This window comes from Balaenoptera borealis (assembly GCF_965194805.1).
Source record: "Balaenoptera borealis genome assembly, chromosome: 10".
NCBI classification, from domain to species: Eukaryota; Metazoa; Chordata; class Mammalia; order Artiodactyla; family Balaenopteridae; genus Balaenoptera; species Balaenoptera borealis.
In genome coordinates, this window is record NC_138874.1 from 19,733,515 (window position 1) to 19,757,716 (window position 24,202).

Below are 24,202 nucleotides of genomic sequence, written 5' to 3' on the forward strand. Positions count from 1 at the left end.
TTAGCAATAGTGTTAGGGCCTTAGTTAGGGACAGTGTCAGGGCCGGATGTAGGGCGAGCATCTAGCCCTTAGTTCGGGACAGTTTCATGGTCTTGGGACTAAATTCAGTGCCTGAGGTAGGCACAGCCTAAAGGCTTCAGTTAGCATAAGAGGCAGGACATTAGCTAGTGGCCGTGTCAGTTTAACATCTAGGGATAGTGTCAGGAAATGACCTAAGGATAGTGTGAAGACCTTTGTTACGGAGACTCTCAGGGCCTTATTCAGAACCAGTGTTAGGGCTTCAGGTAGGGACAGCATCAGAGCCTGACTTAGGGAGAGCGATAGGGTCTGAGTGAGGCCTAGCATCAGACACTTAGTGGGGGACACTATCGGGGCATGACTTAGGAGCAGCATCAGGGCCTCTGTTGGATCAGCCTTAGGGTCTTAGTTAAAGACATGATCAGGGTCTGAGTTAGTCACAGCATCAAGGCCTGAGTTAGGTAGGGAAAGCTTCAGGGCCTCACTTAGGGACAGCGTCAGGGCTTACTTTAGGACAGTTTCAGGACCTTGATAAGACATGGGTCAGGTTATTAGCTCCAGATAATGTCAGGACTTTAGATGTTGATGGCAGCAGCTCTTAGTTAGAGACAGTGTCAGGCCCTGAGTTACGACTAGCATCAGAGCTTTGTTAGATACAATGTTCGGGACTGAATTAGGAGTAGAGTCAGGGCCTTAGTTAGTGACAGTGTCAGGGCCTGACTTAGGGAGAGCGACAGGGCCTGAGTGAGGCGTAGCGTCAGGCCCTTAGCTGGGCACACTGTCAGGGCATGACTTTGGAGCAGCATCAGCGTCTTTGCTGGATCAGCATTAAGGTCTTCGTTAGGTACATGATCAGGGCCTGAATTAGTCACAGCTTCAAGGCTTCAGTTCAGGAAAGCTTCAGGGCCTGAGTTAGGGACAGCCTCAGGTCTTCACTTAGGGACAGCGTCAGGGCTTACTTTGGGACAGTTTCAGGACCTTGGAAAGACATAGGTCAGGATATTAGCTCAGGATAATGTCAGGACTTTTGATAGTGATGGCAGCAGGGCCTTAGTTACAGACGGTTTCAGGGCCTGAGTTAGGCCTAGCATCAGAGACTTTGTTAGGTACAGTGTAAGGGACTGAGTTAGGAGTAGTGTCAGGGCCTTGCTTAGGGACAGTGTCAGGGTCTGATTTAGGTGTACTGTCTGAGACCTAGTTAGGGACAGTGCTAGGGCCTGAGTTAGGATTAGTGTCAAGGCCTTATTTAGGACCAATTTCAGGGCCTTAGTTTGGACTAGCATCAGAGCCATTGTTAGGAATCGTATGAGGGCCTGAGTTAGGCATACTATCAGGGCCTTAGTTAGGGACAGTTTTAGGGCCTGAGTTAGGATTAGTGTCAAGGCCTTATTTAGGACCAATTTTAGGGCTTTAGTTTGGACTAGCAACAAAGCCTTTGTTAGGTATCATGTCGGGGCCTCAGTTAGGTGTAGTGTCAGGGCCATTGTTAGGGACAGTATCAGGGCCTGACTTAGGAGAAGTTCAGGGCCTTAGCCAAGGAAAGTGTCAGGGCCTTAGTTAGGGACAATATCAGGGCCTGAATTAGCAGTAGTGTCCAAAGTCCTTAGTGAGGAGAGTAAGGAGTAAGTCAGGACTCAGGCCCTGACACTGTTCTTAAATAAGGCCCTGACATTACCTGGAACACAGGTCCTGATCTGATTCCTATCATAGGCGCTGATGGTGGACTTAACTAAGGCCCTGACACTGGTCCTAACTAAAGCTGTGACACTACTCTTAACTCAGGCCCTGACACGGTCCCTAACAAAGCCTCTGACACTACTCCTAAATCAGGCACTGACACTGTCCCTAACTAAGGCCCTGACGTACACCTAACTCAGGCCCTGACACTGTCTCTAACTAAGGCCCTGATACTACTCCAAACTCAGCACTGACACTGTCCCTAACTAGGCCCTGACACTACTCCCAACTCACGCACTTACACTGTCCCTAACTAAGGCCCTGACATAACTCCCAACCCCGGCACTGACACTTTCTCTAACTAAGGACCTGAAACTACTCACAACTCAGGCCCTGACACTGTTCCTACATACCGGTCTCAGACTACTCCTAACTTAGGCCCTGACACTATTCCTAACACAGTCACTGACACTGTCCCTAACTAAGGTCCTGAGACTATTCCTAACTCAGTCCCTGACACTGTCCATAACTTAAGCCATGTCACTACTCCCAACTCAGGCACTGACGCTGTTCCTAACTAAGGGTCTGACACGACTCCAAACTGAGACACTGACACTCTTCCAAATTAAGGCCTTGACACTAGTCTTATCTCAGGCCCTGACACTGTCCATGATAAAGACCCTGACAAAAATCCCAACTTAGGCATTGACAATGTCCGTAACTAAGGCCCTGACATTATTCCCATCTCTGCCACTAACACTGTCCCTAACTATGGCCCTGACACTACTCCCAACGCAAGCACTGGTGCTGTCCCTAACTAAGGCACTGGCACTACTCCCAGCTTGCCCTGGCGCTGTCCCTAACTAAGGCTCTGACACTACTCCCAATTCAGGCAATGACAGTGTCCCTAACTGAGGCAATGACACTACTCCCAACTCAAGCACTAAGGCTCTGGATCATTGTGATGACAAGCGCCATGGAGCATTGTGATGACAAGGGCCATGGAGAATTGTGATGACGGGTCCTGGAGCATTGTGGCGACAAGGGCCATGGAGCATTTTGATTACAGGGGTCATGGGGCATTGTGATGAAAGTGGTCATGGAGCACTGTGATTAAAGTGGTCATGGAACATTGTGATAAAAGTGGTCATGGAGCATTGTGATGAAAAGTGCTATGGAGCATTGGGATGACAGGGGTTATGGAGCATTGTGATGACAAATGCGTGGAGATTTGTGATGACGAGGACCATGGAGCATTGAGATTATAAGCATCATGCAGCATTGTGATGACAGGGGCCATGGAGCATTTTAATGACAAGAGACATGGAGCATTGTGATGACAGAAGTCATGGAGCATTGTGGTGACCAGCGGCATGGAGCATTGTGAAGAAAGGGGTACTGTAACATTGTGAAGAAAGGGTCAAGGAGCATTTTGATTACAAGGATCATGGAGCATTGTGATGACAAGGGCCATGGAGCATTGTGATGACAAGAGTCATGGAGACATGTGATGACAGGGGGCATGGAGCTTTGTGATTTCACAGGCATGTAGCATTTTAGACAAGCGTCACGGAGCATTGTGATGAAAGGGGTCATGGAGCATTGTGATGATAAGGGCATGGAGCATTGTGATGACAATGGCATGTAGCATTGCGATGACAAAGGTCATGGAGCTTTGTGATGACAGGGGTTATGGAGCATTGTGATGACAAGGGCGTGGAGCATTGTGATGACAGTGGTCATGGAACATTGTGACGATAAGGGCATCGAGCCGAGTTAGGGACAGTCTAGCGGCCTTGGGACTAAATTCAGTGCCTGAATTAGGCACAGCATAAGGTCTTCAGTTAGCATAAGAGGTAGGACATTAGCTCGGGACAGGTTTAGGGTAAAGGCTTGGAATCGTGTCAGGAAATGACCTAAGGAGAGTGTGAAGACCTTTGTTACTGAGACACTCAGGGACTTATTCAGAAGCAGCGTTAGGGCTTCAGGTAGGGACAGCATCAGGGCCTGACTTAGGGAGAGCGACAGGGCCTGAGTGAGGCCTAATGTCAGGCCCTTAGCTGGGGACACTGTCAGGGAATGACTTAGGAGCAGCATCAGTGCCATTGTTGGATCAGCTTTAGGCTCTTAGTTAAAGACATGACCGGAGCCCAAGTTAGTCACAGCGTCAAGGCCTCAGTTAGGGTAAGCTTCAGGGACTGAGTTACAGACAGCCTCAGGTCTTCACTTAAAGACAGCGACAGGGCTTTCTTAGGGACAGTGTCAGGACCTTGGTTAGAAATGAGTCAGGATATTAGCTCAGGAGAGTGTCAGGATTTTAGTTATTGCTGGCAGCAGGGCCTATATTAAGGACAGATTCCGGGCCTTTGTTAGATTCAGTGTCATGGCCTTAGTTAGGGGTAGTCAGGGCCTTAGTTAGGGAGAGCATTAGGGTTTCAGTTAGCAGAAGATGCAGGAGATTATCTCGGGACAGAGTCAGGTCCCAGGCCAGAGATAGTGAAAGGAAATGACCAAGGGCTAACGAGAAGACCTTAGTTATTGAGAGCATCAGGGCCTTAGTTAGCAGCAGCGTGAGCGCCTTAATCAGGACCAGCGCCAGGGCTTGATGTACAGACAGCATCAGAGCGTAACTAAGGTACAGCAGCAGGGCCTAAGTGGGGCCTATCTTTAGGGCCTGAGTAAGGGACAGTATCAGGGCATGACTTAGGAGCAGCATAAAGGCCTCTGTAGGATCAGCATTAGGGTCATCGTTAAAGCTATTATCAGGGCCTCCGTTAGGGATAGCCTCAAGGCCTCACTTAGGGACAGCATCAGGGCTTACTTTGGGAAAGCTTCAGGACCTTGGTAAGACATGGGTCAGGATATTAGCTCAGGATAATGTCAGGACTTTAGATATTGAAGGTAGCAGCGCCTACGTTAGGGAAAGTTTCAAGGCGTTAGTTAGGAGTAGAGGGCCTCTGATAGGTCCAGTGTCAGATCCTCAGTTAGCAATAGTGTTAGGGCCTTAGTTAGGGACAGTGTCAGGGCCGGATGTAGGGCGAGCATCTAGCCCTTAGTTCGGGACAGTTTCATGGTCTTGGGACTAAATTCAGTGCCTGAGGTAGGCACAGCCTAAAGGCTTCAGTTAGCATAAGAGGCAGGACATTAGCTAGTGGCCGTGTCAGTTTAACATCTAGGGATAGTGTCAGGAAATGACCTAAGGATAGTGTGAAGACCTTTGTTACGGAGACTCTCAGGGCCTTATTCAGAACCAGTGTTAGGGCTTCAGGTAGGGACAGCATCAGAGCCTGACTTAGGGAGAGCGATAGGGTCTGAGTGAGGCCTAGCATCAGACACTTAGTGGGGGACACTATCGGGGCATGACTTAGGAGCAGCATCAGGGCCTCTGTTGGATCAGCCTTAGGGTCTTAGTTAAAGACATGATCAGGGTCTGAGTTAGTCACAGCATCAAGGCCTGAGTTAGGTAGGGAAAGCTTCAGGGCCTCACTTAGGGACAGCGTCAGGGCTTACTTTAGGACAGTTTCAGGACCTTGATAAGACATGGGTCAGGTTATTAGCTCCAGATAATGTCAGGACTTTAGATGTTGATGGCAGCAGCTCTTAGTTAGAGACAGTGTCAGGCCCTGAGTTACGACTAGCATCAGAGCTTTGTTAGATACAATGTTCGGGACTGAATTAGGAGTAGAGTCAGGGCCTTAGTTAGTGACAGTGTCAGGGCCTGACTTAGGGAGAGCGACAGGGCCTGAGTGAGGCGTAGCGTCAGGCCCTTAGCTGGGCACACTGTCAGGGCATGACTTTGGAGCAGCATCAGCGTCTTTGCTGGATCAGCATTAAGGTCTTCGTTAGGTACATGATCAGGGCCTGAATTAGTCACAGCTTCAAGGCTTCAGTTCAGGAAAGCTTCAGGGCCTGAGTTAGGGACAGCCTCAGGTCTTCACTTAGGGACAGCGTCAGGGCTTACTTTGGGACAGTTTCAGGACCTTGGAAAGACATAGGTCAGGATATTAGCTCAGGATAATGTCAGGACTTTTGATAGTGATGGCAGCAGGGCCTTAGTTACAGACGGTTTCAGGGCCTGAGTTAGGCCTAGCATCAGAGACTTTGTTAGGTACAGTGTAAGGGACTGAGTTAGGAGTAGTGTCAGGGCCTTGCTTAGGGACAGTGTCAGGGTCTGATTTAGGTGTACTGTCTGAGACCTAGTTAGGGACAGTGCTAGGGCCTGAGTTAGGATTAGTGTCAAGGCCTTATTTAGGACCAATTTCAGGGCCTTAGTTTGGACTAGCATCAGAGCCATTGTTAGGAATCGTATGAGGGCCTGAGTTAGGCATACTATCAGGGCCTTAGTTAGGGACAGTTTTAGGGCCTGAGTTAGGATTAGTGTCAAGGCCTTATTTAGGACCAATTTTAGGGCTTTAGTTTGGACTAGCAACAAAGCCTTTGTTAGGTATCATGTCGGGGCCTCAGTTAGGTGTAGTGTCAGGGCCATTGTTAGGGACAGTATCAGGGCCTGACTTAGGAGAAGTTCAGGGCCTTAGCCAAGGAAAGTGTCAGGGCCTTAGTTAGGGACAATATCAGGGCCTGAATTAGCAGTAGTGTCCAAAGTCCTTAGTGAGGAGAGTAAGGAGTAAGTCAGGACTCAGGCCCTGACACTGTTCTTAAATAAGGCCCTGACATTACCTGGAACACAGGTCCTGATCTGATTCCTATCATAGGCGCTGATGTTGGACTTAACTAAGGCCCTGACACTGGTCCTAACTAAAGCTGTGACACTACTCTTAACTCAGGCCCTGACACGGTCCCTAACAAAGCCTCTGACACTACTCCTAAATCAGGCACTGACACTGTCCCTAACTAAGGCCCTGACGTACACCTAACTCAGGCCCTGACACTGTCTCTAACTAAGGCCCTGATACTACTCCAAACTCAGCACTGACACTGTCCCTAACTAGGCCCTGACACTACTCCCAACTCACGCACTTACACTGTCCCTAACTAAGGCCCTGACATAACTCCCAACCCCGGCACTGACACTTTCTCTAACTAAGGACCTGAAACTACTCACAACTCAGGCCCTGACACTGTTCCTACATACCGGTCTCAGACTACTCCTAACTTAGGCCCTGACACTATTCCTAACACAGTCACTGACACTGTCCCTAACTAAGGTCCTGAGACTATTCCTAACTCAGTCCCTGACACTGTCCATAACTTAAGCCATGTCACTACTCCCAACTCAGGCACTGACGCTGTTCCTAACTAAGGGTCTGACACGACTCCAAACTGAGACACTGACACTCTTCCAAATTAAGGCCTTGACACTAGTCTTATCTCAGGCCCTGACATTGTCCATGATAAAGACCCTGACAAAAATCCCAACTTAGGCATTGACAATGTCCGTAACTAAGGCCCTGACATTATTCCCATCTCTGCCACTAACACTGTCCCTAACTATGGCCCTGACACTACTCCCAACGCAAGCACTGGTGCTGTCCCTAACTAAGGCACTGGCACTACTCCCAGCTTGCCCTGGCGCTGTCCCTAACTAAGGCTCTGACACTACTCCCAATTCAGGCAATGACAGTGTCCCTAACTGAGGCAATGACACTACTCCCAACTCAAGCACTAAGGCTCTGGATCATTGTGATGACAAGCGCCATGGAGCATTGTGATGACAAGGGCCATGGAGAATTGTGATGACGGGTCCTGGAGCATTGTGGCGACAAGGGCCATGGAGCATTTTGATTACAGGGGTCATGGGGCATTGTGATGAAAGTGGTCATGGAGCACTGTGATTAAAGTGGTCATGGAACATTGTGATAAAAGTGGTCATGGAGCATTGTGATGAAAAGTGCTATGGAGCATTGGGATGACAGGGGTTATGGAGCATTGTGATGACAAATGCGTGGAGATTTGTGATGACGAGGACCATGGAGCATTGAGATTATAAGCATCATGCAGCATTGTTATGACAGGGGCCATGGAGCATTTTAATGACAAGAGACATGGAGCATTGTGATGACAGAAGTCATGGAGCATTGTGGTGACCAGCGGCATGGAGCATTGTGAAGAAAGGGGTACTGTAACATTGTGAAGAAAGGGTCAAGGAGCATTTTGATTACAAGGATCATGGAGCATTGTGATGACAAGGGTCATGGAGCATTGTGATGAAAAGAGTCATGGAGACTTGTGATGACAGGGGGCATGGAGCTTTGTGATTTCACAGACATGTAGCATTTGAGACAATGGTCATGGAGCATTGTGATGAAAGGGGTCATGGAGCATTGTGATGATAAGGGCATGGAGCATTGTGATGACAATGGCATGTAGCATTGCGATGACAAAAGTCATGGAGCATTGTGATGACAGGGGTTATGGAGCATTGTGATGACAAGGGCGTGGAGCATTGTGATGACAGTGGTCATGGAACATTGTGACGATAAGGGCATCGAGCCGAGTTAGGGACAGTCTAGCGGCCTTGGGACTAAATTCAGTGCCTGAATTAGGCACAGCATAAGGTCTTCAGTTAGCATAAGAGGTAGGACATTAGCTCGGGACAGGTTTAGGGTAAAGGCTTGGAATCGTGTCAGGAAATGACCTAAGGAGAGTGTGAAGACCTTTGTTACTGAGACTCTCAGGGACTTATTCAGAAGCAGCGTTAGGGCTTCAGGTAGGCACAGCATCAGGGCCTGACTTAGGAAGAGCGACAGGGCCTGAGTGAGGCCTGATGTCAGGCCCTTAGCTGGGGACACTGTCAGGGAATGACTTAGGAGCAGCATCAGTGCCTCTGTTGGATCAGCTTTAGGCTCTTAGTTAAAGACATGACCGGAGCCCAAGTTAGTCACAGCGTCAAGGCCTCAGTTAGGGTAAGCTTCAGGGACTGAGTTACAGACAGCCTCAGGTCTTCACTTAAAGACAGCGACAGGGCTTTCTTAGGGACAGTGTCAGGACCTTGGTTAGAAATGAGTCAGGATATTAGCTCAGGAGAGTGTCAGGATTTTAGTTATTGCTGGCAGCAGGGCCTATATTAAGGACAGATTCCGGGCCTTTGTTAGATTCAGTGTCATGGCCTTAGTTAGGAATAGTCAGGGCCTTAGTTAGGGAGAGCATTAGGGTTTCAGTTAGCAGAAGATGCAGGAGATTATCTCGGGACAGAGTCAGGTCCCAGGCCAGAGATAGTGAAAGGAGATGACCAAGGGATAACGAGAAGACCTTAGTTATTGAGAGCATCAGGGCCTTAGTTAGCAGCAGCGTGAGCGCCTTAATCAGGACCAGCGCCAGGGCTGGATGTACGGACAGCATCAGAGCGTAACTAAGGTACAGCAACAGGGCCTAAGTGAGGCCTATCTTTAGGGCCTGAGTAAGGGACAGTATCAGGGCATGACTTAGGAGCAGCATAAAGGCCTCTGTAGGATCAGCATTAGGGTCTTCGTTAAAGCTATTATCAGGGCCTCCGTTAGGGATAGCCTCAAGGCCTCACTTAGGGACAGCATCAGGGCTTACTTTGGGAAAGATTCAGGACCTTGGTAAGACATGGGTCAGGATATTAGCTCAGGATAATGTCAGGACTTTAGATATTGAAGGTAGCAGCGCCTACGTTAGGGAAAGTTTCAAGGCGTTAGTTAGGAGTAGAGGGCCTCTGATAGGTCCAGTGTCAGATCCTCAGTTAGCAATAGTGTTAGGGCCTTAGTTAGGGACAGTGTCAGGGCCGGATGTAGGGCGAGCATCTAGGCCTTAGTTCGGGACAGTTTCATGGTCTTGGGACTAAATTCAGTGCCTGAGGTAGGCACAGCCTAAAGGCTTCAGTTAGCATAAGAGGCAGGACATTAGCTAGTGGCCGTGTCAGTTTAACATCTAGGGATAGTGTCAGGAAATGACCTAAGGATAGTGTGAAGACCTTTGTTACGGAGACTCTCAGGGCCTTATTCAGAACCAGTGTTAGGGCTTCAGGTAGGGACAGCATCAGAGCCTGACTTAGGGAGAGCGTTAGGGTCTGAGTGAGGCCTAGCATCAGACACTTAGTGGGGGACACTATCGGGGCATGACTTAGGAGCAGCATCAGGGCCTCTGTTGGATCAGCCTTAGGGTCTTAGTTAAAGACATGATCAGGTTCTGAGTTAGTCACAGCATCAAGGCCTGAGTTAGGTAGGGAAAGCTTCAGGGCCTCACTTAGGGACAGCGTCAGGGCTTACTTTGGGACAGTTTCAGGACCTTGATAAGACATGGGTCAGGTTATTAGCTCCAGATAATGTCAGGACTTTAGATGTTGATGGCAGCAGCTCTTAGTTAGAGACAGTGTCAGGCCCTGAGTTACGACTAGCATCAGAGCTTTGTTAGATACAATGTTCGGGACTGAATTAGGAGTAGAGTCAGGGCCTTAGTTAGTGACAGTGTCAGGGCCTGACTTAGGGAGAGCGACAGGGCCTGAGTGAGGCTTAGCATCAGGCCCTTAGCTGGGCACACTGTCAGGGCATGAATTTGGAGCAGCATCAGCGTCTTTGCTGGATCAGCATTAAGGTCTTCGTTAGGTACATGATCAGGGCCTGAATTAGTCACAGCTTCAAGGCTTCAGTTCAGGAAAGCTTCAGGGCCTGAGTTAGGGACAGCCTCAGGTCTTCACTTAGGGACAGCGTCAGGGCTTACTTTGGGACAGTTTCAGGACCTTGGAAAGACATAGGTCAGGATATTAGCTCAGGATAATGTCAGGACTTTTGATAGTGATGGCAGCAGGGCCTTAGTTACAGACGGTTTCAGGGCCTGAGTTAGGCCTAGCATCAGAGACTTTGTTAGGTACAGTGTAAGGGACTGAGTTAGGAGTAGTGTCAGGGCCTTGCTTAGGGACAGTGTCAGGGTCTGATTTAGGTGTACTGTCTGAGACCTAGTTAGGGACAGTGCTAGGGCCTGAGTTAGGATTAGTGTCAAGGCCTTATTTAGGACCAATTTCAGGGCCTTAGTTTGGACTAGCATCAGAGCCATTGTTAGGAATCGTATGAGGGCCTGAGTTAGGCATACTATCAGGGCCTTAGTTAGGGACAGTTTTAGGGCCTGAGTTAGGATTAGTGTCAAGGCCTTATTTAGGACCAATTTTAGGGCTTTAGTTTGGACTAGCAACAAAGCCTTTGTTAGGTATCATGTCGGGGCCTCAGTTAGGTGTAGTGTCAGGGCCATTGTTAGGGACAGTATCAGGGCCTGACTTAGGAGACGTTCAGGGCCTTAGCCAAGGAAAGTGTCAGGGCCTTAGTTAGGGACATTATCAGGGCCTGAATTAGCAGTAGTGTCCAAAGTCCTTAGTGAGGAGAGTAAGGAGTAAGTCAGGACTCAGGCCCTGACACTGTTCTTAAATAAGGCCCTGACATTACCTGGAACACAGGTCCTGATCTGATTCCTATCATAGGCGCTGATGTTGGACTTAACTAAGGCCCTGACACTGGTCCTAACTAAAGCTGTGACACTACTCTTAACTCAGGCCCTGACACTGTCCCTAACAAAGCCTCTGACACTACTCCTAAATCAGGCTCTGACACTGTCCCTAACTAAGGCCCTGACGTACACCTAACTCAGGCCCTGACACTGTCTCTAACTAAGGCCCTGATACTACTCCAAACTCAGCACTGACACTGTCACTAACTAAGGCCCTGACACTCTTCATAGCTCACGCCCTAACACATCTCCTAAATCATGCCCTGACAATGTCCCTAACTAAGGCCCTGACACTACTCCTATCTCAAGCAATGACACTGTCCTTAACTTAGGCCTTGACTCTACTCCTGACTCAGGCACTGACACTGGCCCTAACTTAGTTCGTGACGCTACTCCTAACTAAGCAACTGACACTGTCCCTAACTAAGGCCCGGACACTACTCCTTACTCAGGCACTGATAATATCACTAACTAAGGCCGTGACACTACTCCCAAAATAGGCATTGAGACTGTCCCTAAATACGCCCTGACAGTACTCCCAACTCAGGCACTGACACTGTCCCTAACTAAGGCCCTGACAGTACTCCCAAACTACGCACTGACATTGTCCCTAACTAAGGTCTTGACATTACTCTCAACTCAGGCACTAACACTGTCCCTAACTAAGGACTTGACACTACTCTTAACTCACGCCCTGGCACAGTCCCTAACAAAGGCCTGCCACTACCCCCAACTCTGGCACTGAGAGTGTCCCTAACTACGGCCATCACACTACTCCTTACTCAGTCACTGACGCTGTCCCTAAGTAAGGCCTTGACACTACTCCCAACGCAGGCACTGACGCTGTCCCTAACTAAGGCTCTGACACTACTCCCAACTCAGGCACTGACGCTGTCCCTTACTAAGTCTCTGACACTACTCCCAACACAGGCATTGACACTGTCCCTAACTAAGGCCCTCACACTACTACTTACTTAGGCATTGACACGCTACCTAACTAAGGCCCTGAGACTACTTCTACCTCAGACCCTGACACGGTCCCTAACGAAGGGCCTGATACTACTCCCAACACAGGCACTGACACTCTCCCTAACTAAGGCCTTGACACTACTTTTAACTCATACCCTGATGCTGTCCCAAGAAAAGACCCTGAGACTATTCCCAACTCAGGCACTGACACTCTCCCTAACTAAGACCCTGACACTACTCCCATTGCAGCCACTGACACTGTCCCTAATGCCCTGACACTACTTCCAACTCAGGCACTGACACTGTCCCTAACTAGGCCCTGACACTACTCCCAACTCAGGCCCTGACACTGTCCCTAACTAAGGCCCTGACAGTACTCCCAAACTACGCACTGACATTGTCCCTAACTAAGGTCTTGACATTACTCTCAACTCAGGCACTAACACTGTCCCTAACTAAGGACTTGACACTACTCTTAACTCACGCCCTGGCACAGTCCCTCACAAAGGCCTGCCACTACCCGCAACTCTGGCACTGAGAGTGTCCCTAACTACGGCCATCACACTACTCCTAACTCAGGCACTGACGCTGTCCCTAAGTAAGGCCCTGACACTACTCCCAACGCAGGCACTGACGCTGTCCCTAACTAAGGCTCTGACACTACTCCCAATGCAGGCACTGACGGTGTCCCTTACTAAGTCTCTGACACTACTCCCAACACAGGCATTGACAATGTCCCTAACTAAGGCCCTCACACTACTACTTACTTAGGCATTGACACGCTACCTAACTAAGGCCCTGAGACTACTTCTACCTCAGACCCTGACACTGTCCCTAACGAAGGGCCTGATACTACTCCCAACGCAGGCACTCACGGTGTCCCTAACTAAGGCTCTGACACTACTCCCAACGCAGGCACTGACGGTGTCCCTTACTAAGTCTCTGACACTACTCCCAACACAGGCATTGACACTGTCCCTAACTAAGGCCCTCACACTACTACTTACTTAGGCATTGACACGCTACCTAACTAAGGCCCTGAGACTACTTCTACCTCAGACCCTGACACTGTCCCTAACGAAGGGCCTGATACTACTCCCAACGCAGGCCCTCACGGTGTCCCTAACTAAGGCTCTGACACTACTCCCAACGCAGGCACTGACGGTGTCCCTTACTAAGTCTCTGAAACTACTCCCAACACAGGCATTGACACTGTCTCTAACTAAGGCCCTCACACTACTACTTACTTAGGCATTGACACGCTACCTAACTAAGGCCCTGAGACTACTTCTACCTCAGACCCTGACACTGTCCCTAACGAAGGGCCTGATACTACTCCCAACACAGGCACTGACACTCTCCCTAACTAAGGCCTTGACACTACTTTTAACTCATGCCCTGATGCTGTCCCCAGAAAAGACCCTGAGACTATTCCCAACTCAGGCACTGACACTCTCCCTAACTAAGACCCTGACACTACTCCCATTGCAGCCACTGACACTGTCCCTAATGCCCTGACACTACTTCCAACTCAGGCACTGACACTGTCCCTAACTAGGCCCTGACACTACTCCCAACTCAGGCCCTGACACTGTCCCTAACTAAGGCCCTGACATAACTCCCAACTCCGGCACTGACACTTTCTCTAACTAAGGCCCTGAAACTACTCCCAACTCAGGCACTGACCCTGTCCCTAACTAGGACCTGACACTACTCCCAACTCAGGCACTGACACTGTCCCTAACTAAGGCCCTGACATAACTCCCAAACCCGGCACTGACACTTTCTCTAACTAAGGCCCTGAAACTACTCACAACTCAGGCCCTGACACTGTTCCTAACTACCGGTCTCAGACTATTCCTAACTTAGGCGCTGACACTATTCCTAACACAGTCACTGACACTGTCCCTAACTAAGGTCCTGAGACTATTCTTAACTCAGTCCCTGACACTGTCCATAACTTAAGCCATGTCACTACTCCAAACTCAGGCACTGAGGCTGTTCCTAACCAAGGGTCTGACACTACTCCAAACTGAGACACTGACACTCTTCCAAATTAAGGCCTTGACACTACTCTTAACTCAGGCCCTGACACTGTCCATAATAAAGACCCTGACAAAAATCCCAACTTAGGCACTGACAATGTCCGTAACTAAGGCCCTGACACTATTCCCATCTCAGCCACTGACACTGTCCCTAACTATGGCCCTGACACTATTCCCAACGCAAGCACTGGTGCTGTCCCTAACTAAGGCACTGGCACTACTCCCAACTCGCCCTGGCGCTGTCCCTAACTAAGGCTCTGACACTACTCCCAATTCAGGCAATGACAGTGTCCCTAACTGAGGCAATGACACTACTCCCAACTCAAGCACTAAGGCTCTGGATCATTGTGATGACAAGCGCCATGGAGCATTGTGATGACAAGGGCCATGGAGAATTGTGATGACGGGTCCTGGAGCATTGTGGCGACAAGGGCCATGGAGCATTTTGATTACAGGGGTCATGGGGCATTGTGATGAAAGTGGTCATGGAGCACTGTGATTAAAGTGGTCATGGAACATTGTGATAAAAGTGGTCATGGAGCATTGTGATGAAAAGTGCTATGGAGCATTGGGATGACAGGGGTCATGGAGCATTTTGATGACAGATGCGTGGAGATTTGTGATGACGAGGACCATGGAGCATTGAGATTATAAGCATCATGCAGCATTGTGATGACAGGGGCCATGGAGCATTTTAATGACAAGAGACATGGAGCATTGTGATGACAGAAGTCATGGAGCATTGTGGTGACCAGCGGCATGGAGCATTGTGAAGAAAGGGGTACTGTAACATTGTGAAGAAAGGGTCAAGGAGCATTTTGATTACAAGGATCATGGAGCATTGTGATGACAAGGGTCATGGAGCATTGTGATGACAAGAGTCATGGAGACTTGTGATGACAGGGGGCATGGAGCTTTGTGATTTCACAGACATGTAGCATTTGAGACAATGGTCATGGAGCATTGTGATGAAAGGGGTCATGGAGCATTGTGATGATAAGGGCATGGAGCATTGTGATGACAATGGCATGTAGCATTGCGATGACAAAAGTCATGGAGCATTGTGATGACAGGGGTTATGGAGCATTGTGATGACAAGGGCGTGGAGCATTGTGATGACAGTGGTCATGGAACATTGTGACGATAAGGGCATCGAGCCGAGTTAGGGACAGTCTAGCGGCCTTGGGACTAAATTCAGTGCCTGAATTAGGCACAGCATAAGGTCTTCAGTTAGCATAAGAGGTAGGACATTAGCTCGGGACAGGTTTAGGGTAAAGGCTTGGAATCGTGTCAGGAAATGACCTAAGGAGAGTGTGAAGACCTTTGTTACTGAGACTCTCAGGGACTTATTCAGAAGCAGCGTTAGGGCTTCAGGTAGGCACAGCATCAGGGCCTGACTTAGGAAGAGCGACAGGGCCTGAGTGAGGCCTGATGTCAGGCCCTTAGCTGGGGACACTGTCAGGGAATGACTTAGGAGCAGCATCAGTGCCTCTGTTGGATCAGCTTTAGGCTCTTAGTTAAAGACATGACCGGAGCCCAAGTTAGTCACAGCGTCAAGGCCTCAGTTAGGGAAAGCTTCAGGGTCTGAGTTACAGACAGCCTCAGGTCTTCACTTAAAGACAGCGACAGGGCTTTCTTAGGGACAGTGTCAGGACCTTGGTTAGAAATGAGTCAGGATATTAGCTCAGGAGAGTGTCAGGATTTTAGTTATTGCTGGCAGCAGGGCCTATATTAAGGACAGATTCCAGGCCTTTGTTAGATTCAGTGTCATGGCCTTAGTTAGGAGTAGTCAGGGCCTTAGTTAGGGAGAGCATTAGGGTTTCAGTTAGCAGAAGATGCAGGAGATTATCTCGGGACAGAGTCAGGTCCCAGGCCAGAGATAGTGCAAGGAGATGACCAAGGGATAACGAGAAGACCTTAGTTATTGAGAGCATCAGGGCCTTAGTTAGCAGCAGCGTGAGCGCCTTAATCAGGACCAGCGCCAGGGCTGGATGTACGGACAGCGTCAGAGCCTAACTGAGGTACAGCAACAGGGCCTAAGTGAGGCCTATCTTTAGGGCCTGAGTAAGGGACAGTATCAGGGCATGACTTAGGAGCAGCATAAAGGCCTCTGTAGGATCAGCATTAGGGTCTTCGTTAAAGCTATTATCAGGGCCTCCGTTAGGGATAGCCTCAAGGCCTCACTTAGGGGCAGCGTCAGGGCTTACTTTGGGAAAGTTTCAGGACCTTGGTAAGACATGGGTCAGGCTATTAGCTCAGGATAATATCAGGTGTTCAGATATTGACGGCAGCAGGGCCTTAGTTAGAGGCAGTGTCAGGACCTAAGTTAGGACTAGCATCAGAGCCTTTGTTAGGTACAGTGTCAGTGACTGAGTTAGGTGTAGTGTCAGAGCCTTAGTTGGGGACAGTGTCAGGGCCTGCATTAGGACGAGCCTCCAGGCCTCAGTTAGGGACAGGTTCACGGCCTCGGACCTAAATTCAGGGCCTCATTTAGGGACAGAATCAGGGATTTAGCTAGCATAAGGGGATCTACAGCTGAAAGCAACCTGAACACCACCACAAGCAGATGCAGAAGTGAACCATGCACGCTCCTATGAAGGAATATTCCACAGCAGTTGAGTACATTTTGTTTAAAGTTAGTAACACTACAAAAATTATGTTTTGAAGAAAACTATATTCAGAAGATGAAAGAATCTCGTTCTAAAGAATCTCTTTAGCTAATCTCGACATTAGCTAAAGAGAAGGTTAGGTTAAGGTCTAGGGAGAGTGTCAGGAAATGACCTAGGGATAGTGTCAAGACCTTAGTTACTTAGCACATCAGGACCTAATTTAGGAGCAGTGAGTGTCAGGGCTTCGGGTAGGAACAGCGTCAGAGCCTGACTTAGGGAGTGGGACAGGGCCTGAGTGAGGCCTAGCGTCAGGGCCTTAGCTAGAGACAGTGTCAGGGCATGACTTAGGAGCAGCATAAGAGCCCCGGTAGGATCAGCCTCAGGGGCTATGTGAAAGATATTATCAGGGCCTCTGTTAGGGACAGCCTCAAGGCCTCACTTGGAGACAGCATCAGGGCTTCCTTAGGGACAGTTTCAGGACCTTGGTAAGAGATGGGTCAAGAAATTAGCTCAGGATAGTGTCAGGACTTTAGATATTGACGGCAGCAGGGCCTTAGTTAGGGACAGTGTCAGGCCCTGAATTAGGACGAACATCGAGGCCTTAGGTACGGACAGGGTCACAGCCTCGAGAGTAATTTTAGGCCCTTAGTTAAGGACAGCAGCAGGGCTGTAGTTAGCATAAGAGGCACGACATTTGCTAGGGACAGGGTCAGGTTATGGTCTAGGGATAGTGTCAGGAAAGGACCTAAGCATAGTGTCAAAACCTTAGTTACTGAGAGTATCAGATCCTTATTTAGAACCAGTGTCAGGGCTTCAGGTAGGGACAGCATCAGAGCCTGACTTAGGGAGAGCGACAGGGCCTGAGTGAGGCCTAGCGTCAGGCCCTTAGCTGAGGACACTGTCAGGGCATGACTTAGGAACAGAATCAGCGCCTCTGTTGGATCAGCCTTAGCGTCTTTGTTACAGATATGATCAGGGCCTGACTTAGTCACAGCTTCTAGGCCTCAGTTAGGGAAAGCTTCAGGGCCTGAGTTAGGGACAGCCTCAGTTCTTAACACAGGGACAGCGACAGGGCTTTCTTAGGGACAGTGTCAGGACCTTGGTTAGAAATATGTCAGGATATTAACTCAGGCTAGTGTCCAGTTTTTAGTTATTGCTGACAGCAGGGCCTATATTAGGGGCAAATTCTGAGCCTTACTTAGAGACAGTGTCAGGGCCTGAGTTAGGACTAGCATCAGAGCCCTTGTAAAGTACAGTGTCAGGGACTGAGTTAGGTGTAGTGTCAGGGCTTTAGTTAGGGACAGTGTCAGCGCCTCAGTTAGGATGAGCCTCCAACCTCAGTTAGGGACAGGTTGACGGCCTCGGGGCTAATTTCAGGCTCTTAGTTAGAGACAGCATCAGGGATTTAGTTAGCATAAGAGGCTCGACAATAGCTAAAGACAAGTTTAGGTTAAGATCTAGGGATAGTGTCAGAAAATGACCTAGGGATAGTGTCAAGACCATAGCTAATTAGAGCATCAGTGCCTAATTTAGGCCCAGTGTCAGGGCTTCAGGTAGGGACAGAGTCTTAGCCTGACGTAGGGAGAGCGACAGGGCCTGAGTGATGCCTAGAGTCAGGGCCTTAGCTACGGACAGCGTCAGGGCATGACATAGGATCAACATAAGGGTCTCTGTAAGATCAGCATTAGAGTTTAGTTAAAGACATTATCAGGACCTCTGTGAGGGACAGCCTCAGGGCCTCACTTAGGGACAGTGTCAGGGCTAACGTTGGGAGAGTTTCAGGACCTTGGTAAGACATGGGTCAGGATATTAGCTCAGGATCATGTCAGGACTTTAGATATTGATGGTAGCAGCGCCTACGTTAGGGAAAGTTTCAAGGCGTTAGTTAGGAGTAGAGGGCCTCTGATAGGTCCAGTGTCAGATCCTCAGTTAGCAATAGTGTTAGGGCCTTAGTTAGGGACAGTGTCAGGGCCGGATGTAGGGCGAGCATCTAGGCCTTAGTTCGGGACAGTTTCATGGTCTTGGGACTAAATTCAGTGCCTGAGGTAGGCACAGCCTAAGGACTTCAGTTAGCATAAGAGGCAGGACATTAGCTAGTGGCCGTGTCAGTTTAACATCTAGGGATAGTGTCAGGAAATGACAAAGTGTGAAGACCTTTGTTATGGAGACTCTCAGGACCTTATTCAGAACCAGTGTTAGGGCTTCAGGTAGGGACAGCATCAGAGCCTGACTTAGGGAGAGCGATAGGGTCTGAGTGAGGCCTAGCATCAGACACTTAGTGGGGGACACTATCGGGGCATGACTTAGGAGCAGCATCAGGGCCTCTGTTGGATCAGCCTTAGGGTCTTAGTTAAAGACATGATCAGGGTCTGAGTTAGTCACAGCATCAAGGCCTGAGTTAGGTAGGGAAAGCTTCAGGGCCTCACTTAGGGACAGCGTCAGGGCTTACTTTGGGACAGTTTCAGGACCTTGGTAAGACATGGGTCAGGTTATTAGCTCCGGATAATGTCAGGACTTTAGATGTTGATGGCAGCAGCCCTTAGTTAGAGACAGTGTCAGGCCCTGAGTTACGACTAGCATCAGAGCCTTTGTTAGACACAATGTTCGGGACTGAATTAGGAGTAGAGTCAGGGCCTTAGTTAGTGACAGTGTCAGGGCCTGACTTAGGGAGAGCGACAGTGCCTGAGTGAGGCTTAGCGTCAGGCCCTTAGCTGGGCACACTGTCAGGGCATGACTTTGGAGCAGCATCAGCGTCTTTGCTGGATAAGCATTAAGGTCTTCGTTAGGTACATGATCAGGGCCTGAATTAGTCACAGCTTCAAGGCTTCAGTTCAGGAAAGCTTCAGGGCCTGAGTTAGGGACAGCCTCAGGTCTTCACTTAGGGACAGCGTCAGGGCTTACTTTGGGACAGTTTCAGGACCTTGGAAAGACATAGGTCAGGATATTAGCTCAGGATAATGTCAGGACTTTTGATAGTGATGGCAGCAGGGCCTTAGTTACAGACGGTTTCAGGGCCTGAGTTAGGCCTAGCATCAGAGACTTTGTTAGGTACAGTGTAAGGGACTGAGTTAGTAGTAGTGTCAGGGCCTTGCTTAGGGACAGTGTCAGGGTCTGATTTAGGTGTACTGTCTGAGACCTAGTTAGGGACAGTGCTAGGGCCTGAGTTAGGATTAGTGTCAAGGCCTTATTTAGGACCAATTTCACGGCCTTAGTTTGGACTAGCATCAGAGCCATTGTTAGGAATCGTATGAGGGCCTGAGTTAGGCATACTATCAGGGCCTTAGTTAGGGACAGTTTTAGGGCCTGAGTTAGGATTAGTGTCAAGGCCTTATTTAGGACCAATTTTAGGGCTTTAGTTTGGACTAGCAACAAAGCCTTTGTTAGGTATCATGTCGGGGCCTCAGTTAGGTGTAGTGTCAGGGCCATTGTTAGGGACAGTATCAGGGCCTGACTTAGGAGAAGTTCAGGGCCTTAGCCAAGGAAAGTGTCAGGGCCTTAGCTAGGGACATTATCAGGGCCTGAATTAGCAGTAGTGTCCAAAGTCCTTAGTGAGGAGAGTAAGGAGTAAGTCAGGACTCAGGCCCTGACACTGTTCTTAAATAAGGCCCTGACATTACCTGGAACACAGGTCCTGATCTGATTCCTATCATAGGCGCTGATGTTGGACTTAACTAAGGCCCTGACACTGGTCCTAACTAAAGCTGTGACACTACTCTTAACTCAGGCCCTGACACTGTCCCTAACAAAGCCTCTGACACTACTCCTAAATCAGGCTCTGACACTGTCCCTAACTAAGGCCCTGACGTACACCTAACTCAGGCCCTGACACTGTCTCTAACTAAGGCCCTGATACTACTCCAAACTCAGCACTGACACTGTCACTAACTAAGGCCCTGACATTATTCATAGCTCACACCCTAAAACAACTCCTAAATCATGCCCTGACAATGTCCCTAACTAAGGCCCTGACACTACTCCTATCTCAAGCAATGACACTGTCCTTAACTTAGGCCCTGACTCTACTCCTGACTCAGGCACTGACACTGGCCCTAACTTAGGCCGTGACGCTACTCCTAACTAAGCAACTGACACTGTCCCTAACTAAGGCCCGGACACTACTCCTTACTCAGGCGCTGATAATATCACAAACTAAGGCCGAGACACTACTCCCAAAATAGGCTTTGAGACTGTCCCTAAATACGCCCTGACAGTACTCCCAACTCAGGCACTGACACTGTCCCTAACTAAGGCCCTGACAGTACTCCCAAACTACGCACTGACATTGTCCCTAACTAAGGTCTTGACATTACTCTCAACTCAGGCACTAACACTGTCCCTAACTAAGGACTTGACACTACTCTTAACTCAGGCCCTGGCACAGTCCCTAACAAAGGCCTGACACTACCCCCAACTCTGGCACTGAGAGTGTCCCTAACTATGGCCATCACACTACTCCTAACTCAGGCACTGACGCTGTCCCTAAGTAAGGCCCTGACACTACTCCCAACAAGGCACTGACGGTGTCCCTAACTAAGGCTCTGACACTACTCCCAACGCAGGCACTGACGGTGTCCCTTACTAAGTCTCTGACACTACTCCCAACACAGGCATTGACACTGTCCCTAACTAAGGCTCTCACACTACTACTTACTTAGGCATTGACACGCTACCTAACTAAGGCCCTGAGACTACTTCTACCTCAGACCCTGACACTGTCCCTAACGAAGGGCCTGATACTACTCCCAACGCAGGCACTCACGGTGTCCCTAACTAAGGCTCTGACACTACTCCCAACGCAGGCACTGACGGTGTCCCTTACTAAGTCTCTGACACTACTCCCAACACAGGCATTGACACTCTCCCTAACTAAGGCCTTGACACTACTTTTAACTCATGCCCTGATGCTGTCCCCAGAAAAGACCCTGAGACTATTCCCAACACAGGCACTGACACTCTCCCTAACTAAGACCCTGACACTACTCCCATTGCAGCCACTGACACTGTCCCTAATGCCCTGACACTACTTCCTACTCAGGCACTGACACTGTCCCTAACTAGGCCCTGACACTACTCCCAACTCAGGCCCTGACACTGTCCCTAACTAAGGCCCTGACATAACTCCCAACTCTGGCACTGACACTTTCACTAACTAAGGCCCTGAAACTACTCCCACCTCAGGCACTGACCCTGTCCCTAACTAGGACCTGACACTACTCCCAACTCAGGCACTGACACTGTCCCTAACTAAGGGCCTGACATAACTCCCAACTCCGGCACTGACACTTTCTCTAACTAAGGCCCTGAAACTACTCCCAACTCAGGCACTGACCCTGTCCCTAACTAGGCCCTGACACTACTCCCAACTCAGGCACTGACACTGTCCCTAACTAAGGCCCTCACACTACTACTTACTTAGGCATTGACACGCTACCTAACTAAGGCCCTGAGACTACTTCTACCTCAGACCCTGACACTGTCCCTAACGAAGGGCCTGATACTACTCCCAACGCAGGCACTCACGGTGTCCCTAACTAAGGCTCTGACACTACTCCCAACGCAGGCACTGACGGTGTCCCTTACTAAGTCTCTGACACTACTCCCAACACAGGCATTGACACTGTCCCTAACTAAGGCCCTCACACTACTACTTACTTAGGCATTGACACGCTACCTAACTAAGGCCCTGAGACTACTTCTACCTCAGACCCTGACACTGTCCCTAACGAAGGGCCTGATACTACTCCCAACACAGGCACTGACACTCTCCCTCACTAAGGTCTTGACACTACTTTTAACTCATGCCCTGATGCTGTCCCCAGAAAAGACCCTGAGACTATTCCCAACACAGGCACTGACACTCTCCCTAACTAAGACCCTGACACTACTCCCATTGCAGCCACTGACACTGTCCCTAATGCCCTGACACTACTTCCTACTCAGGCACTGACACTGTCCCTAACTAGGCCCTGACACTACTCCCAACTCAGGCCCTGACACTGTCCCTAACTAAGGCCCTGACATAACTCCCAACTCTGGCACTGACACTTTCTCTAACTAAGGCCCTGAAACTACTCCCAACTCAGGCACTGACCCTGTCCCTAACTAGGACCTGACACTACTCCCAACTCAGGCACTGACACTGTCCCTAACTAAGGGCCTGACATAACTCCCAACTCCGGCACTGACACTTTCTCTAACTAAGGCCCTGAAACTACTCCCAACTCAGGCACTGACCCTGTCCCTAACTAGGCCCTGACACTACTCCCAACTCAGGCACTGACACTGTCCCTAACTAAGGCCCTGACATAACTGCCAAACCCGGCACTGACACTTTCTCTAACTAAGGCCCTGAAACTACTCACAACTCAGGCCCTGACACTGTTCCTAACTACCGGTCTCAGACTACTCCTAACTTAGGCGCTGACACTATTCCTAACACAGTCACTGACACTGTCCCTAACTAAGGTCCTGAGACTATTCTTAACTCAGTCCCTGACACTGTCCATAACTTAAGCCACGTCACTACTCCCAACTCAGGCACTGGGGCTGTTCCTAACTAAGGGTCTGACACGACTCCAAACTGAGACACTGACACTCTTCCAAATTAAGGCCTTGACACTACTCTTAACTCAGGCCCTGACACTGTCCATAATAAAGACCCTGACAAAAATCCCAACTTAGGCACTGACAATGTCCGTAACTAAGGCCCTGACACTATTCCCATCTCAGCCACTGACACTGTCCCTAACTATGGCCCTGACACTATTCCCAACGCAAGCACTGGTGCTGTCCCTAACTAAGGCACTGGCACTACTCCCAACTCGCCCTGGCGCTGTCCCTAACTAAGGCTCTGACACGACTCCCAATTCAGGCAATGACAGTGTCCCTAACTGAGGCAATGACACTACTCCCAACTCAAGCACTAAGGCTCTGGATCATTGTGATGACAAGCGCCATGGAGCATTGTGATGACAAGGGCCATGGAGAATTGTGATGACGGGTCCTGGAGCATTGTGGCGACAAGGGCCATGGAGCATTTTGATTACAGGGGTCATGGGGCATTGTGATGAAAGTGGTCATGGAGCACTGTGATTAAAGTGGTCATGGAACATTGTGATAAAAGTGGTCATGGAGCATTGTGATGAAAAGTGCTATGGAGCATTGGGATGACAGGGGTCATGGAGCATTGTGATGACAGATGCGTGGAGATTTGTGATGACGAGGACCATGGAGCATTGAGATTATAAGCATCATGCAGCATTGTGATGACAGGGGCCATGGAGCATTTTAATGACAAGAGACATGGAGCATTGTGATGACAGAAGTCATGGAGCATTGTGGTGACCAGCGGCATGGAGCATTGTGAAGAAAGGGGTACTGTAACATTGTGAAGAAAGGGTCAAGGAGCATTTTGATTACAAGGATCATGGAGCATTGTGATGACAAGGGTCATGGAGCATTGTGATG